Raw genomic sequence first — 8,000 nt, forward strand, 5'->3', positions numbered from 1 at the left:
TCCAGATGACCAAGCGAGTTGGCCCGCAGTGCGAAGCCGTCGGACACGAAGATCTGTCTGGGGAGGAAGACTTCCCCTTGGACAGCGTCATTGTAGATGATTGAAGGAGCCATCAAACTTTTTGACCACGTCACAGTGGAACTCTCAATGAAAACACCAATGTCGGTGTCAAAACCGGCGGATCTCGGGTAGGGGGTCCCGAACTGTGCGTCTAAGGTCGATGGTAACAGGACACGGGGGACACAATGTTTACCCAGGTTCGGGCCCTCTCTATGGAGGTAATACCCTACTTCCTGCTTGATTGATCTTGATGAATATGACTGTTACAAGAGTTGATCTACCATGAGATCATAATGGCTAAACCCTAAAAGTCTAGCATGTCCAACTATGATTATCAGGATATATGTCTACGGACCTAGCCCTCTGGTTTATATAGACACCGGAGGGATCTAGGGTTATATAAGGTCGGTTACAGAGAAAGGAATCTTCATATTTGGTCGCCAAGCTTGCCTTACACGCCAAGGAGAGTCCCATCCGGACACGGGTAGAGCTTCGGCCTTTGTATCTTCACAGCCCATCAGTCCGACCCATGTCTAATAGGTCGGATGCCCGAGGACCCCTTAGTCGAGAACTCCCTCAGAGCCCCTCAACAATCTCTTCATCATTTTCTTTCTCTAAAAAATTTCTGAAATTTTTAGTGAATCAAACTCAACAAGATTGATAGCAACTACTCCTACAAGTGCCTAGAGGCCATATCATGCATTAAAACTACTTGGGACCATATAAATTTTACATGCAAGCTCAAGAAAAGTGTCACCTAAGCAGCAAAAATTTGCAATAAATAAAACATTAGACCAAAAACTAATTGGACCATTGGAGGAGTCACATACCAAAGAACAATCCCCCAAAGCAGTTTTGTGAATGGAGCTTTGAGCAAGGAGATCGAAAATGGCAGCAAGATGAGCTAGAACTCGGGTTTGAGATGGTGGATGATTTTTTCTGGAGGAAGACGAAGTGTGTGGGTGCAAGAATAAGTGGAGCGGGCCCACGTGGGGTCCATGAGGCAGGGGGGTGTGCTCCAGGGGGGTGGGCGCGCCTCCACCCTCGTGGGCACATGGTGGGTCCCCCTGGTGTGTTCTCAGTGCTAATAATTCTTAAATATTCTAGAAAAAATTATATAAAATTTTCAGGACATTTGGGGAGATTTTATTTTTGGGGTATTTTTTATTGCAAGGATAAGTCAGGTAACAGCAGAAAATACTATTTTTGCTTTATTTAATCTAAATAACAGAAAGTAAAAGGAGGGTACAGAGAGTTGTGCTTTCTAACTTCATCCATCTCATGCTCATCAAAAGGAATCCATTAACAAGGTTGATCAAGTCTTGTTAACAAACTCTTTTCGAATATCATGAAACTGGAGAATTTCCAAATAACATTAAGTTACCTCAATGGGGATATGCATGTCCCCAACAATAAGAATATCATATTTCTTCTTAGTAGTAGGAAGAGGAAATTCAAAACCTCCGATAGTAATTGTTGGAATTTTTCTAATAGAATTGATACTGTGGACTTGAGGTTGTTTCCTCGGAAAGTGTACCGTGTGCTCATTACCATTAACATGAAAAGTGACATTGCCTTTGTTGCAATCAATAACAGCCCCTGCAGTATTCAAAAAGGGTCTACCAAGAATAATAGACATACTATCGTCCTCGGGAATATCAAGAATAACAAAGTTCGTTAAAATAGTAACGTTTGCAACCACAACAGGCACATCCTCACAAATACCGATAGGTATAGCAATTGATTTATCAGCCATTTGCAAAGATATTTCAGTAGGTGTCAACTTATTCAAATCAAGTCTACGATATAAAGAGAGAGGCATAACACTAACATCGACTCCAAGATCACATAAAGCAGTTTTAACACAGTTTCTTTTAATGGAGCATGGTATAGTTGGTACTCCTGGATCTCCTAGTTTCTTTGGTATTCCACCTTTAAAAGTGTAATTAGCAAGCATAGTGGAAATTTCAACTTCTGGTGTCTTTCTTTTATTTGTAACGATATCTTTCATGTACTTAGCCTAAGGATTCATTTTAAGCATATTAGTCAAATGCATACACAAAAAGATAGGTCTAATCATTTCAGCAAAGCGCTCAAAATCCTCATCATCCTTTTTCTTGGATGGTTTAGGAGGAAAAGGCATGGGTTTCTGAACCCATGGTTCTCTTTCTTTACCGTGCTTCCTAGCAACAAAGTCTTTCTTGTCATAACGTTGATTCTTTGATTGTGGGTTATCAAGATCAACAATAGGTTCAATCTCTACATCATTGTCATTGCTAGGTTGAGCATCAACATGAACATCATCATTAACATTATCACTAGGTTCATGTTCATTACCAGATTGTGTTTCAGCATCAGAAATATAAATATCATTGGGATTCTTAGGTGTGTCTACAAAAGGTTCACTAGAAGCATGCAAAGTCCTATCATTTTTCTTTTTCTTCTTCTTAGAAGAACTAGGTGCATCAACATTAGTTCTCTAAGAGGTGAAGCTGGTAGACTGCGCCCATTGGGACTCTGCATCTGCACTTGCCTCTTAGCACAAAAGAGGAAAATGGTACACTGCGCCCACTGGCGCCCGCCTGGCCTTTGTCATCATGGCTCACGTCATCCGATCCTCACGAGGTGAAGCCTGCATAGAAATCTCCGCTCCTCGGGAGCCAGCCTAAGGAGGCCGCTCCTCGTGGAGGTCTTGCTGTCGTCCGCCTCGCGAGGGTCTTGAGTTGTCGATGCTGAACGTAGGCCATACTAGGCCATCGATGAAGCCACGCCGTGGGCCGCAAGCAGGCAAGTTTGGGTACCCCCGTTCACAGAACGCCGATAGTAGCCCCCGGGCCCAAGGCGCGCTCGAACTTGGCTTCGAGGCGAAGCCAAGGGGCAAGTGCGGAGTGCCGCGGGCCCTAACCGCCCGCGACCTTGGTTGACACATGGCGATTGATGGGACATGTGCATCTTTGCTTCCCCACGCTGCCTTGGCAACTGTTTCGGGCTGACAAAAAGGCTGGTGCTTGGTGCGGAGCCTTCATTGCCTTTTCCTTCATCTTGCTCTAGATCCCTTTCTTCCTCTACTCCTAGTGCATCCAAATATGCTAAATCCTTCCCCTGAACTCGTTGCTGATGGCCTCCGAGAAGGCGAAATCTGCGGCTCAGGCTAGGTGCCCAGCTTCTTGGTTCGAGCCGGCCCTAAGCGCGTCCACCATCGCTGAAGAGAAGCACCACGCCGCCGTGCTCCCGCTGATGGCATGCAACGACAACGAGGGGGGAGAGGCGGCACTCCGGGTTGGCTCTGCCAAGCCGGAAACCTTGGGTGACACATTTTACCCCTTCTTCCTGCACATCATCCTTGCGGAGTTGGTTCCCCCCTTCTCCAGTTTCTTCTACGCCATCCTCCACCATTACGGGCTCCACGCCCTCCATATTCATCCCAACTCCATCCTCCTCCTGTCGATCTTCGCCTTCTACTGCGAGGCGTTCGTGGGGGCGATGCCCTCTGTTGCGTTGTTCCACCACTTCCTCTACCTCCGGATAAGCAGCGGCCAGTGGTCTGGATGTGCCAACTTCATCGCGGCTCATGACAGCAACGCGATCTCGAGGGCTAGGAAGAAGGTGGAGGACTTCTGGAACAAGTGGATCTTCATGGACGCCAAGTGCTCCCACGATCGGCTGGAGCTGTCGACCGCCTTCCCGGCGAAGCTAGACCGTTGGACTCATGAGAAGCTCACCGACCCCCGGGCAGAGCAGTTGCTGGAGCAGATGACGACTGACCCGAAGGCGGAGCAGCTGACTCTAATTTGCATGATTTGAATTAAACTAACCCAGAATGATGCTGTTTTCAGCAGAACTACCATGGTGTTGTTTTTGTGCAGAAATAAAAGTTCCCAAATTGGAACGAAACTTATGTTATCACCACTATATCATGTTCTAGATCCGATCTTGCAAGTTATAGTCACCTACTACGTGTTATGATACGGCAACCCTGAAGTGACAATAGTCGGGACACTTCCCGGTGATGACAGTAGTTTGAGGAGTTCATGTATTCACCGTGTGTTAATGCTTTGTTCCGATTCTCTGTTAAAAGGAGGCCTTAATATCCCTAAGTTTCCAATAGGACCCCGCTGCCATGGGAGGGTAGGACAAAACATGTCATGCGAGTTCTTTCCATAAGCACGTATGACTATTTACAGAATACATGCCTACATTATATTTATGAACTGGAGCTAGTGCCGTATAGCCCTAGGTTATGACTGTTATATGATGAATATCATCCAACAAATCACCGATCCAATGCCTACAATTTTCCTACATATTGATCTTGCTAAGTTACTACTACTGCTGTTACTATTGTCACTGCTACAAAACTATTACTATTAGTGTTACCGTTACTATTGTTGCTACCACTACTATCAAGGCTATCATATTACTGTGCTACTGATCACTTTGTTGCAGATAATTAATCTCCAGCTGTGACTAAATTGACAACTCAGTTGCTAATACTTGCAAATATTCTTTGGCTCCCCTTGTGTTGATCTAAATTTGGGTTAAATACTCTACCCTCGAAAACTATTGCGATCCCCTATACTTGCGGGTTATCACTTGCTCGCTTCAAACGCATGTTCAAAAAGTCATATGGTGATGAGTGGGTCACTGGGCTAGATGTCGAGTACACCACAGTCCTGGGAAAAGAGAAGAATCTAAAGGAGAAGAGAAGAAGAAGCCCACCGCAATCCAGGTCTGCGTGCATAACTTGTGCTTGGTCTACCACATATGCCATGCCGACGTTAAGTGCGAGGATTTTAAGAACTTGCTCGTGGACGACAGCGTCAATTTCGTTACTGTCGACTTTCGTAACGACGAGGAAGTCCTAGGTTAGCTAGGCCTCATTGTAGGCCAGCCCCTCGACCTCCAGAAGAATAGGCTGGTCCTCCCGTCATCCTTCAATGCTAACCCTGGCAGGAGCCATGATTGATCCTTCATACGGTAAACTAACAAAACCTTACCACAAGTTTCATCTTGCATGGGAGTGGAATTTAATAGATAAAGACCACATCCAGTATGTTTCAATGGATGCCTACCTTTGTTTCAGTATCTACAAGGGTTAGATGAAGAGCGAGAGCCTAGTGTGTGGTTCAAGCAAAGAAGTATCAGCCAAGAGGAAGAGGGACACGGACGAAGTCGAGGACGCGGATGAGGAGTCCAAGTAAGGTGGCAGTGCCGTTGCTCATGGTAGTTCTAATGTAGTGTCTATCGAATTAGTTGCTTAGTTTAATTTCAGAGTGCTTAGTTTTGTTTCAAGGGTGTGTTGTGCTGAGCCCCCAGTAGAACTATGTTATGTTCTTTCTCGTTACTTTAACTATTGAGTACGTACATACTTGTATTTCTTACAGTTCATCTTGTAGTTGGTAGTACTATATCACTCATTTTTTCACATTATATACGTACAATATATATGGCCAGCATCATATAGCCAACAGTTGGCTTTACTATTAACCACGCTCTAAGCATGCCACATACGCAAAACACTTAAATGAGATATGTAATTCTAAAAAGAACTTAAATGAGAGAAGTTTACCCAAAGCATGAAGGAGTTTAGTTGTCAAAGAATTAAATAGGTATGCTAATTTCTTTAATGAACTTTAGCACCCCATCTAAGCACGTACTAGCTTTTTCAATAGTACTATATGCATAATTCGGCGACGAGCGCTCTCTATATGTACCACATTTTTTTCCTTAATTTAATATTGTTAGTTTTGCTCCATGGCACAATCCATCTATACTACTACTGTACAAAAGTACATTTAAAAGGCTAGAGGGCGGGGCAGTCTCGCTTGGTCGGTTTCATGAGAGGCGAGGGCATTTGTGATTTGACGGCTCATTACTGCTAGAAGGTGGGGCCTTGTGATTTGACTGCTCGTATAAATGCTGTCAATGACCTAAGAAGGAGCAAAGAACCATGCGGTATACTCAAGTTTTCTACTGGAGTAGACGTAGTACGGCGGAGGAGCACGATACACGGTAGCCCAGTGCAATATGGTGATAAAAATGATCTAATTTTCTAGTCATCGATCCCACGGCGCCGCTCATCGTTAGCATTGTTCTATTCGTGCCTCGCAGAGAACTTGACACATGTGGCGAAACACCCAAAGCAAAAGAAGAAACATAGGAGCAAAAGAAGAAGGAATATTACCCCCCAAAAAAGAAGGAAGAAGCAGACACAAGTTTGGGGCGGTGCTCTCTACTTCATGAAGAGTTAACAGCGGAGTGCTAACTGCTTGTTCATCACCTCCACGACCTTCATCTCCTCGCTCGTCTCCTCCGCCATCTTCTTCATTCTGTCCATGAGGCGGGATTTCTTGAGGTGAGCGTTCATCATCTGTTCCACGGCCGCATTATGTACCTTGACAGCAGCTGGGTGTTCGATGCAGAGCTTCACCAACTCCTCCTTCTATTCCATGACGATGGTGTGCAGCATCTTCGCCGAGGAACTACTCTTCTCATGCAGCCTCTTCCAGCCGGTGTTCTCCTCCTTCAGCAAGTCGAGCTCTTGGTGGACATCTTTTGTGATTGTGAGCACTCATTAAAATAAGACATGCTAAAAAGTTGATGTTGTGCAAGGAAGACAACATAATGGGTTATGTTTTCTTATATCCGAATAGAAGTTCTATTGTCATAGATCCTCCAACATGTTGGGCTTGTTTCCCCTCCTATGCTAGCCAAATCTTTTGCACAAAGTAGAGATACTATTTGTGCATCCAAACATCCCTTAAACCAGTTTTGCCATGAGAGTCCACTATATCTACCTATGGATTGAGTAAGATCCTTCATGTAAGTTGTCATCGGTGCAGGAAATAAAAATTGCTCTCTAAATATGTATGATCTTTTAGTGTGAAGAAAATAAGCTTTATACGAACTTGTGATATGGAAGAAATAAAAGCGACGGACTGCATAATAAAGTTCTTTATCACAAGCGGCAATATAAAGTGATGTTCTTTTGCATTAAGATTTTGTGTATCCAACCATAAAAGTGCATGACAACATGTGCTTGCCTCTGCGAAGGGCCTATCTTTTACTTTTACTTTCTACCATTATACAAGAGTCATGGTGAACTTCACCTTTCCTTTTTACACTTTTTCTTTTTGGCAAGCACTATATTTTGGGGAAAGATCCATACACACATATATATATATCCACTCGAATGTAGGTTACCATAAAGTATTATTGTTGACATTACCCTTGAGGTAAAAGGTTGGGAGGAGAAACTATAAGCCGCTATCTTTCTCTGTGTCCTGCCGAGGCTTTGATCTCATAAGTATCATGTGAGTGTTAGCAATTATGAAAGACTAAAAGATGGTTGAGTATGTGTACTTGCTATACAAAGTCTCTTACATTGACTCTTTCTGATATTATGATAAATTGCAATTGCTTCAATGACTGAGATCAAAGTTTGCTAGTTTTCAATGAAGTTTTTGATTCATACTTTACCTAGTGAATGAATTATCACTTTAGCATAAGAAATTATATGTTGTTGTTCTTAAGATGATCATGATGCCGTCATGTCCGTACTTTATTTTATCGACACCTCTATCTCTAAACATGTGGACATATTTATTGATTTCGGCTTTCGTTTAAGGACAAGCGAGGTCTAAGCTTGGGGGAGTTAATACGCCCAATTTGCATCATGCTTTTATATTGATATTTATTGCATTATGGGATGTTATTACACATTCTGGTACAATACATATGCCTTTTCTCTCTTATTTTACAAGATTTACATGAAGAGGGAGAATGCCGACAGCTGGAATTCTCGACCGGAAAGGAGCAAATCTAAGAGACCTATTCCACACAACTCCAAAAGTCCTGAAAATTTATGGAGAATTAGTTTGGAATATATAAAAAATATTGGGTGAAGAAAATACCAGAGGGGACCCACCAGGTGGCCACAA

The sequence above is a fragment of the Triticum aestivum genome, chromosome 5A (genome assembly GCF_018294505.1).
Source record: "Triticum aestivum cultivar Chinese Spring chromosome 5A, IWGSC CS RefSeq v2.1, whole genome shotgun sequence".
Classification (NCBI taxonomy): Eukaryota; Viridiplantae; Streptophyta; class Magnoliopsida; order Poales; family Poaceae; genus Triticum; species Triticum aestivum.